At 48.5% G+C, this 10,429-nt stretch overlaps 1 pseudogene; it reads left to right on the top strand.

Annotated features, from left to right (window-relative positions):
* Positions 1 to 8,586: 8,586 nt before the first annotated feature.
* LOC131830255 (keratin, type II cytoskeletal 8-like) lies at positions 8,587 to 10,129 on the top strand (annotated as a pseudogene).
* Positions 10,130 to 10,429: the final 300 nt, after the last annotated feature.

Here is a 10,429-nt window from a genome sequence, read left to right as displayed (position 1 = left end):
TGGGCAGCCCCCAGCAGAGGCACAGGGCTGAAGCAGAGAAAGAAGTTTTCTAGTTTCTTCTGAACAGACAAAACAAGAAATATCTACTACAAATATTCATTGTTTTAAATCATGGAAAGATGTTAAAAATTCAGAGCAAAAACATCACCCATCATCCTGTCATCCCCCAATCAACTGTAGTTAAGACTGTGGAATATTTCCTCCAAGTCCTTTTTTTCTGGGCACATGCACATGTTGAATACAGTCCTACCATATCGTATAGATAATTTTGCATCCTGCTCTTTTTACTTGAAATCATAACAGAAGGATTTTCTCATGTTATTTCCTTTGACTCTGTGCCCTGCACAAATCCACTTCCTTTCCCACTCCAGCTCTTTGGCAGAAAAATGTGTAGCCTGTACAAGTTAACTGGAAGGAGTGTGGGCTGTTTTGATTTAGGGGAATTTGAGCAGAGAGGAGAAAGAGGGACGCAAGGCACAAGCCTCTGTGACCCTTGCAGAGCCGCTGAGACACACAGCTGACACAGGATATGTGCTGCTATCCGTAGTGGTCAGTTACCATCAAACGCAGTTGCCCAGCCCAAGCTTTTAAATAGTCAAGTTCGCGGGACAGTCCCAGTGCCAGTGGAGGGTGACGCTCTCCTAATACAGGGTCCTGCAGGGAGAGGAGTGCTTTCCCAGAGAATCCATACAGTTTTTGTAAGTTATGGGTGGTAACGTGATTTTTTTGCAAGGCGCTAACATCTTCAGGTAAGGACGGGGTGCTATTCTGAAAGCTGCTGATAATACGTGCTTCCAGACCCGTGGGCTTTGAAGCTGCTTAACTGAAATTCACATCCAAACCGAATTCTGTTTTAGCTCAACGTGACTACTACGGATGGTGAGAATAAATCCCCAGGTCCCACAAGGACAGTGATGGAGTGGAGTTTGCTGGCACAGAAATGACATTTCAACTGGAATTCAGTTGTCTTCATGTAACCAAACCAAATTTTATCTCATTCTCTGACCTGGATTTCTTTTTTCCCCAAGATAACACAGACAGAACTCAGGTACTGTCAGTGACTCAGAAAACTCAGTTTGCCACAGGCAGCCAAGTTTGGCTATGGGCTTACTCGGCGGCCAGTGGGCTCAGCTTTCCCTGAGCAGCCCGGAAGGAAGGAGGGGTGCCTTGACCTCCATCTCCTTCCATTCGTCATCCTGCTTATCCTCTCCATCAACAAGAAGTGCCTGTTCTACCTCTAGATGCTCCTCTGCTTCCACCTGCAGCAGGACCACGCTCAGTTCTCACCTGCACTCATGAAAACAAGGAGGATCTTCCAAGGACTGAAACCTCAAGCATCTCTCCCCTGCTCACAGCTTCCTGTTGCACTGACTCAAAATCCCCACTCTTCACCATGTCCCATAGTTCTACAAATACAATCCCTTTATGACACACCCCCTCTCTCCCTTTGCCCACACACCACACCTCAGCCACTCAGGTCTCCCTTCTAGTCTCCCAGTACCGCTAATTGGTTCCTGCCTCTACCTGAGCTGCTTCTCCCCAGCTCATCACACCCAGGGCTCCCACACATGCAACCCCAAAATCTTGAACCAAAGTCAAGCTCTTGCTCAGTGAGGATTCCTTGGCTAATTTCTGCTTTATTACATTTCTACCACATTCACTCTTGGAACGATCTTGTTTTTTTCATTCATGCATGTCTGTCTTCTATCTCCCCACTCCAAGTAAGCTCCTGCAAAGCCGGAATATTGTTGATCTTAGTCAACACTACTTAGTAAGCACCTTCTGGGTACTTAACAAATATTAGTTGAATGAAAGAGTGACTGAACATTCGATTCTAAAAAGACATGTTTTCTATTAGGCATGGACGGTGATATGTTTGAGTGTCAGTTGCACACCAGTCAGTGAACCCCTGGTTTTTACCACTAGCTTCCTACATATTGCACTTGCCTTTGAGTGATGGAAGAATTCCCTTAACATTCATTAAGGTCAGGCAAGTGAAAGTCTTCTTTCTAGTAAGGGAGAGCAAAAGCATGAATCTAAAATGTCAATTGCCCTAAGGTGTGAAAAATATTTTAAAATTCTCCATTTGCTCTTTGGTGGTAGTATCCTTTGTCAAAACTTTTCTCCATATTATATTCATGTCCGATGAATGGAGGAAGAGGGTTTTCCTGGAAGACCATGAAATACACCCAGCTAAATGGAGCTTAGGAGGTATAAGTGCCCTTCGAACTCACAGTGCCTGGTGAATTAGAAGTAAAAGCAGAGAGGGCAGAGGAGAGAAATCATTGATACACAGATAGGGAGAAAGGGGAAATTTTAAATTTAGAGTTCGGCAGCCTTCTGAGAAGGAAAGATCAAGACCCCACACCTTCCTTTCCCTGGTTTAAGTCTGTCCAGCTCTTTGGGTTGGTCCTGGCCAATGTCTGATGAACAATGCACCCAACCACTCCTTGAAGCCTCACACCCGATCTTCTGATCAGGGGTTGGCAAGTGACCCATTCTGGGCCAATCATAATCCTCAGTACCTAGACTACCGTTATTGGTCCAGGGATGTCACATGATCCAGCCAGGCCAATCAGAGTCCTGCCCTGGGACTTTGCTGGAGGGAGCGGGAAGGGAAGAGTCCTCCATGATCTGAACGGATATCTGCTTGGAGGGATCCAGTTCCCAGAAGAAAACCCCCTTGCTGTCAGAGAGAGTGAAACAACCAGCAGAGGCAGACCAAGGAGATAGTCTCCAGGACAATCTGGGCCTAGAGCAGAAAACATTGGGGTCCACACTGTGGCACAAGTCCACCTGGGTTCTCCAGCAGAGGCAGCTGGGGTCTGTTACCGGCCTCAAGTCCCCATAGCTTGCTTCTTCTCTACCTGTGCCTTCTCCAGCTAGCACAACCCAAAACATGGAGAAGCTTGCCTAAACCTAAATATCTTTTTGCTTAAACTTGTGGGTTTGAATGGGGCTTCTGTCACACTCAAAGAGTCCTGGAAAAGAACAAGTGGGCAAGTCACCACAGATGGTGGGCAAGTCACCACAGATACCATGCTGTGAGGGAAGTGATTGCTTGCTGGGTGCTGTGGGGTGGTGGGCTTCTGACCTTGTCCAGGCTCATGCATCCTTTTTCTTAGAAGTGAGTGTATCTGAAAAGCGGCAGCCCTGGGAGTGCCACTGGCCAAGCAGAGGCTTGGGGCATCAGGGGTACCCTCTGTCCTCCCATCAGGGGGAGCTGTGGCCACAACAACAGGAGTGGGAGCCTGAGCCCCAATCCCAAGGCCATGATGACACTTGCTCTGCAGGGCAAGCAGGGATCTCCCCACACTGGGAGCCCAGCTCTCCTGCTCAGGGATGGAGTGAAGGGAAGGAAGTGAGTCTGAGTGCCCTCTAATGGCAAGGCAACTGAATCAGGAAGCCAAGGGACACAGCCTCAGGCCAGGAAGGTGGGCTGGCAGGAAGGGGGTGGTACCCTCTGGGTCATCGCTGGGCCCGAGACCTCCATCTCGACTGCTGCATCATCTAAGAGAGAAGCCATGGCTGGCATCTCTATGCTGTCTCTACAGCACGTTTATACTGTTGTCTAACTCTACCTTCTCAGCCTTAAGCCTGGAGCACAGACTTGGTGCACATTTTTTTAAAAAAGGATTTTGTGTATTTATTTGAGAGAGAGAGCATGAGCAGGGGGAGGGGAGGGGCAGAGGGAGAAGCAGGTTCCCTGCCAATTGGGGCTTCATCCTGGAACCCTGGGATCATGACCTGAGCTGAAGGCAGACACTTAACCAACTGAGCCACCTGGGCGCCCCATCATGCACATTTCACAGAGAAGGAAGTTGAGCTCTGGGAGGAGAGGTGGCTTCCAGCTCCCCACAGCCGAGGGGCAGAGAGAGAAGAAACTTTCTGCATACCCAGGGCATGGCGAAGTCTCAGGTGCATGTCGGTTCTCTCATTCAACTGAGCGCAGACTTACAGCTCGGAACTGGTGACCAAATGCAGTAGATTTAACTGTCTATTTGTGTGAACTTGACTATTGAATTAGCCGCTTAAAAGTTGAGTTGAAAGAAGTGACTCTGTGTCCTACACACCTGTGGGCACAAATCCATTTGTTCATTTAGACAATCAACAGATAACCCAAGGAATTTGCTTGGATTAAGAGCCCAAAGTCTTCTTGGGATGTCATTTTTCAGTGCTTACTTCACTTTGGGTTGCTAGGAGATAAATTGGTTTTAAAAAAAAAAAAGCCAATTTGCATAAAGACCAGGAAAGCATTTTAATAATGTCAATATATAGCCAAGTGGACTAAAGAGCTAAAGTGACTATTTTTCACTGGATAATTAAGCCTCCAAATTTAAATGTTATAAAAGAGATAGACTTGTATTCCGTGGGGGTCTGTTCCACTTGAGTAGCTAATTATTTCTCAAGAACAACACTGAGTCATGTTAGACATCTTCTTGCTGATCTAATAATATGAAGCTACTCAGAGAGGTCTCCTCTCCTATCACATAATCAGGAATGGAAAGTGGGTAGGGTTTTAATTGCAGAATTGTGAGAAATCCATTTTTTAATCACTAGCACAAATCTGACAATCTGTCTGGCAGCCAGGAACTAAATTAAAGAAGTTTTCTTTCCCTGATACGTATGCTGTAAATCTCAGTAATTCAAACTGATGGAGAAGGAAGAGCCAATCGATTTTGGGAAAAAAAAATACATATATATATATATATATATATATATATATATATATATTATATATAATCTCTACCCTAGGACTCACTTAATACTTTTTAAAATTTGCCTCTCAAGTCCCATTAGAATCTTGAGTCCTGCCCAAAATGATCGATGCGAAAGTGTTACTTGTGTTCATTATCTCAAAACAGGTACATGGACTAGAAGAAACTTTGAAAACGTTTTTGGAATGCCAGGGTTGCACGTTTGTTCATGTCTACAAGGAGGTTCCGATCATGCCTTCCATCCCTGTCTTCTAGCCTCCTTGCCCTGGCCCTTCACCACTTCTCCCAGCCAGAGGAGGGCCTGTTCCCCTACCCTCGGGTCTGCGCAGGCCTTGTGACTTACTTTGAGCAACAGACTGGGGAGGAAGTGGCATTGGGTGAGCACAGAGCTTGGGCCTTAAGAGGCCTCTGGCTTCTAGATCTGCCCTCTTAGAAGGCCACTGTCATGTAAAAAAGCCCCAGCTGGCAGGCTGCTTGAAGGGAGAGGCCCAGCAGACCAACACCAACAGCCAGACCTGGTAGGCGCAGAACTACCCAGCCGAGCCCGGCCTCAACTGCTGACCCGCAGAATGGTCGCCACGGAGCGGTTTGAACCCACTAAGTCTGGGGGTCATTTTTAATGCAGCAATAGAGAACAGGTACAATTTTTAAATAAATGTAGACCATTCAGAAGTAACAGTACAAAAAGAAAAACATCCCCACGATCTTACCTCCAACGTTAGCTACCATCAATATGTTGATATTTTTCTTCCAAATGTTTTCTTGTATGTTTGTTTATTTACATGAATGGAAACATATTGTTTTATAAACGCGCTGTTTTTGTGAATGTTTTTGTGTGTCATAAAATAGTCTTTGCTTAGTGTTCTGTTGGGTAATGGTCCGTCAAGTGTAGTCACAAGAGGACACAGGAGAGGCTCAGGAAAGCCAAGTTTAATATGCTATCAGGTCCTAGAATCAAGAGGCACAGCATGGCACGCAGATTCTCCTTGGGAAAAGGAAGACAGGACAGGACGAGCAGCTTAGATGAGCTAGTTTGAATAATTTTGTCCGCTCTGGCTCCAGGGGTGTCCTCTGGTTGTCTGTACCTAGCCCTGGGATAATAAGAGCAGGAAGTGGTGCCTCCTGGGGTCTGCTGGACAGAGAGAAGAGGTGGGGCTCTGGAGTACTTAGTTTGCACTAGAAGGGGATTCTCCAGCTGAGTCATCTGCCAGTCTCTAAGAATTTGCTAGCCCAGGGAGGGGTAGTCTCTCCCCAGCCAGAATGTTCTTAAGATGTCAAAACCTATCATAATATAGAGAAGATGAAAAATACATATAAACAATAGAGTCTTCAACCTTGTTTTAAATAATGGCTTAGTGTCTAATGTCTTCACATACATCTTCCAGAATAGACAGCCTCGGGCAAGAATTGAAGGGCTGAGACTGTATTTGGGAGGTGCAGGCCAAGAGCCTAGATGGTGAGGAAAAGAAAGAAAAAAATCCAAGGAAAAACACAAAGCAGTGCTCTGTGATGAGTCAGCACGCCAGCAGCGATTTTAGGACAAGCTCGGGAGAGACACACAGGTCGTGCCACAGACGCGATCCCCTGGCATCGGGAGCCTCCCCCAGAAGGGGTGCAAGGAGGAACCTGATGGCCACCCAGTTCCCCAAGGGGAGAAGCACGATGGGGGTGTATCTGCCCGATTTCCAACAGGTCGAAGGTCACCCCCATCGGGAGCGGACTCTCCCACACTCACAGTGCTGTTGTGAAGTGCACCGCCATTCGCTCAGGAAGCCCTATCTCCAGGGACTCTGCCTAAGCTGGGGAGGAGAGGGTGACTGCGTGGGCGAGGCGTGAAGCCCAGAAGACAGAAGACAGCAGACTGCCTAGGGACTCTGAAGAGGCCCAGACTTTGTGTCCACTGCATGTATCTAGTAATTTACTCAACCCATGATTCACTCCCAACATTACCCGTGCAGCTTATTCCCACTGTGCTACTTTACAAGCTGGGTTGGGCCAGACATTCTCACCAGTTAACCTCGTTTTCATCTGGGACCATTTCCTCGGCATAAACCCATAGAAGTGAAACTGTTGGGTCTGTGTTGAGGATTTTGATCAGTATTGTCACCCAGAGAACCACCATTACATATTTTGTCATTTCGAGTCCTGTGCACTTCTTGTTAAAGATTCTATTTCGTGGGAGCCTGGGTGGCTCAGTGGGTTAAGCCTCTGCCTTTGGCTCAGGTCATGATCTCAGAGTCCTGGGATCGAGTCCCGCATCAGGCTCTTTGCTTGGCAGCGAGCCTGCTTCCTCCTCTCTCTCTCTGCCTGCCTCTCTGCCTACTTGTGGTCTCTGTTTCTGTCAAATAAATAAATAAGCTCTTTAAAAAAAAAAAAAAAAGATTTTATTTTGTGCTTGTGACTGTTGTGAATAGGATCTTATTCCAATATGTCTTTTACCTCGTTAATGAGTATGATGGTTCATCAAAAAGATGTTTGTCTTCGTATAATCATCTCTTGATTTAAGTTTAAAATATTGTTACATTCATGTGACCCAAAGGCTGGACGTTGTACAAAGTCTCGCACCTACATCCTCACCCCTGGAAATAGCATGGGCTCCTCAGCCAGGCATTGGAGGCCTTTTGTACAGGTGCAAACAAATATGCGGTGTTCTCCTTGTCATGTTGTGACCATGCTCTGTGCCTTGCTTTCATTAGCTTCACATGTAACTTGGAGATAACCCCCATGTTAGTGACTATGCAAAGTACCCTCCTCTTTGACTAAGCTCTCCATCATAGTATGGACGCCATGACATAGTTAACTAATCCCCTGCTGATTGGCACTTGAAATGTTGTGATCTTTTACTATTTCCAAAAAATGCAGCAGTAAGCAACTTTGTAAACATATCATTTCACCCACCCACATGTGAGTCTCTCTGTAGGATCAATTCCAAATATGGGACGGATTGATGGGTCGAGGGGTATGGACATCTGGAACATGGGTGGGTGAGGCTAGCTTGTTTTTCTTCAAGGCTGCATCAGTCTACATCCCAACAGCAAGAACAAGAGAGTCTCTCGCCCCATCACAGGGTGGTTTTAAACTTCTCAGTCTTTGCCAGTCTGATAGGTGAAAAGCAGCGTCTCAGTGAGGTTTTCATGTGATTTCTGTGATTACGAGTGAGACTCAATCTCTTTCCGTATGTTTAAGAGCCATTTATATCCCCTTTTCTGAGAACTACCCAACTCTGTTCTTTACCTATTGTATCAGATTGTGTGTTGTATGTTTAAGAAGCACAGGCTTACTGGATTCTCTTTTGAGCTCCAGAAGTCAGTCCATTGACTCTTGGTGAGAAGGTCTAATACTGGGGCACCTGGTGGCTCAGTCGGTTAAACGTCTGCCTTCATCTCAGGTCACGATCCCAGGATCCTGCGACGGAGCCCCATGTTGGTCTCCCTGCTCAGCAGGGTGTCTGCGTCTCCCTCTGCCCCTCTCCCTGCGCATGCTTGTGCTCCCGCTCTCTGAAATAAACACAATCTCTTAAAAAAGTGAAGGTATAATATCCGCAAAGAATGCCACTTCCTTCTTCTCCTTTCTTAAAGTCCCATATGATGTTCTTGTCTTTTTCTGTGTGTCTTTTCCAGTCGAGACTTACAGCTTCCAGCACAGCGCTGGTTCCCGTCTTCTACCTTCCTTTCAGGGGAAGGCCTCTTGCACTTCATTAGCCGGTGGTGAGATATTGGCTGACAGCGCGGGTAGACGTCCTGGACCCTCTTAGTGGAGTGCCCTCTCGACTCCTAGCTTACTTACTAATAGTGTTTGGACTAGAAGCAGCTTCTCGGCTCCTTATAGAACCTCTGTCAGGTTCAGCCTACTTGCCTCCACTCCAGCCTCCACTCTGGCCTCCACCATGTCCGTCGGGGTGACCTAGAAGTCCTACAAGATGTCCACCGCCGTCCCCGGGCCTGCAGCAGCTGCTCCCGCACCAGAGGGCCTGGCTCCCACATCAGCTCGTCTGCCTTCTCCCAGGGGGTCGGCAGCTTCCGGGGGGGCCTGAACAGCAGCAGGAGTGTGGTCAGGGGCTACAGCTGCGGGGCTGGGGGTATGGGGAGCATCACGGCCGTCTCAGTGAACCAGAGCCTGCTGAGCCCCCTTAAGCTGGAAGCGGATCCCAACATCCAAGCTGTGCGCACCCAGGAGAAGGAGCAGGTCAAGACCCTCACAACAAACCCGCCTCCTTCCCCGACATGGCGAGGCACCTGGAGCAGCAGAACAAAATTCGGGAGACCAAGCGGAGCCTCCTGCAGCAGCAGAAGACCGCGCGGAGCAACCCAGACATGCTGGAGAGCTGCATCAGCAACCTCCGGTGGCCGTGGACACCCTGGGCCGGAGAAGCTGAAGCTGGAGGCAGAGGACTTCAGGGATCAGTGCAAGGAGTTGCTCAGAGAGCGCGCAGACGTGGAGAATGAATTTGTCCTCATCAAGAAGGATGTGGACGAAGCTTACAAGAACAAGGTAGAACTCGAGTCCTGCCTGGAAGGCCTGACCAACGACATCCGCTTCCTGAGGGGGACGTGTGAAGAGATCTGTGAGCTGCAATCCCAGATCTCGGACATGTCTGTGGTCCTATCCATGGACAACAGCTGCTCCCTGCGCCTGGACGGCATCATCACCGAGGTCAAGGCCCAGTACGAGGACTTCGCCAACCGTAGCCGGCCTAAGGCTGAGACTCTGTACCAGATCAAGCACGAGGAGCTGCAGACATTGGCTGGGAAGCACGGGGATGTCCTCCGTCGCACGAAGACAGAGATTTCTGAGCTGAACCGGAGCATCGGCCGACTCCAGGCTGAGATCGAGGCCCTCCAAAACCAGGGGCTGCCCTGGAGGCGGCCAGCGCCGATGCTGAGCAGCACGGGGAGCTGGCCATTAAGGACGCCAATGCCAAGGTGGCCGAGCTGGAGGCCACCCTGCTGCAAGCCAAACAGGACATGGCCGGGCATCTGTGCAAGTGCCCGGAGCTCATGAATGTCGAGTTGGCTCTGAACATTAAGATCACCACCTACCGCAAGAGGCTGGAGGGCAAGCAGAGCCGGCTAGAGTCTGGGACGCCGAGCACAAGGATCCATACTAAGACCTCCAGCAGCTACTCGTGTGGCCTGAGCTCGGCCCATGGGGGCCTCCCAAACCCTGGCCTCAACTATAGCCTGAGCTCCTTCCAGGCCAACTTTGGCCCCGCTGGGTCCTTCAGCGGTAGCAGCTCCTCCAAAGCTGTGGTAGTGAAGAAGATTGACACCGTGACGGGAAGCTGGTGTCCGAGTCATGTGATGTCCTGCCCAAGTGAACAACCACCGTGGTCCCGCCCAGCCTCCCCACTCTCGTGGCTGCCCTAGAGCCTTTGGGGGAAGGAGCTGTGCAGGGGAGCGTCGGGAACAGGAGACCCACCTAAGACTCAGCCCCAGTCCTCAGCCTGCCCTTGGGGGGAGTCTACTGCCCTGGGTACCTCGTCTTGTCCATGCCTCCAATTATAAGCTAATTCGAGTGTCTTGTCCCAAATAAAGCCTCAGCTGGCTGTGCCCATCCCCCCCAAAAAAATAATGTTTCCAAAAATATAATCAGTATCAGATATTAAATAGTATTAAATATATTTTCAGAATATATGCAGATAATCATAACTTTTTATTCTTCATCTTTTAATACATTATATTAATAGATTCTTAATTCCAAACTATCCTTGC

This window comes from Mustela lutreola, chromosome 4 (genome assembly GCF_030435805.1).
Source record: "Mustela lutreola isolate mMusLut2 chromosome 4, mMusLut2.pri, whole genome shotgun sequence".
Taxonomy (NCBI): Eukaryota; Metazoa; Chordata; class Mammalia; order Carnivora; family Mustelidae; genus Mustela; species Mustela lutreola.
Note: the sequence above shows the minus strand (reverse complement) of the source record. Positions and strands in the feature narration are given on the sequence as shown.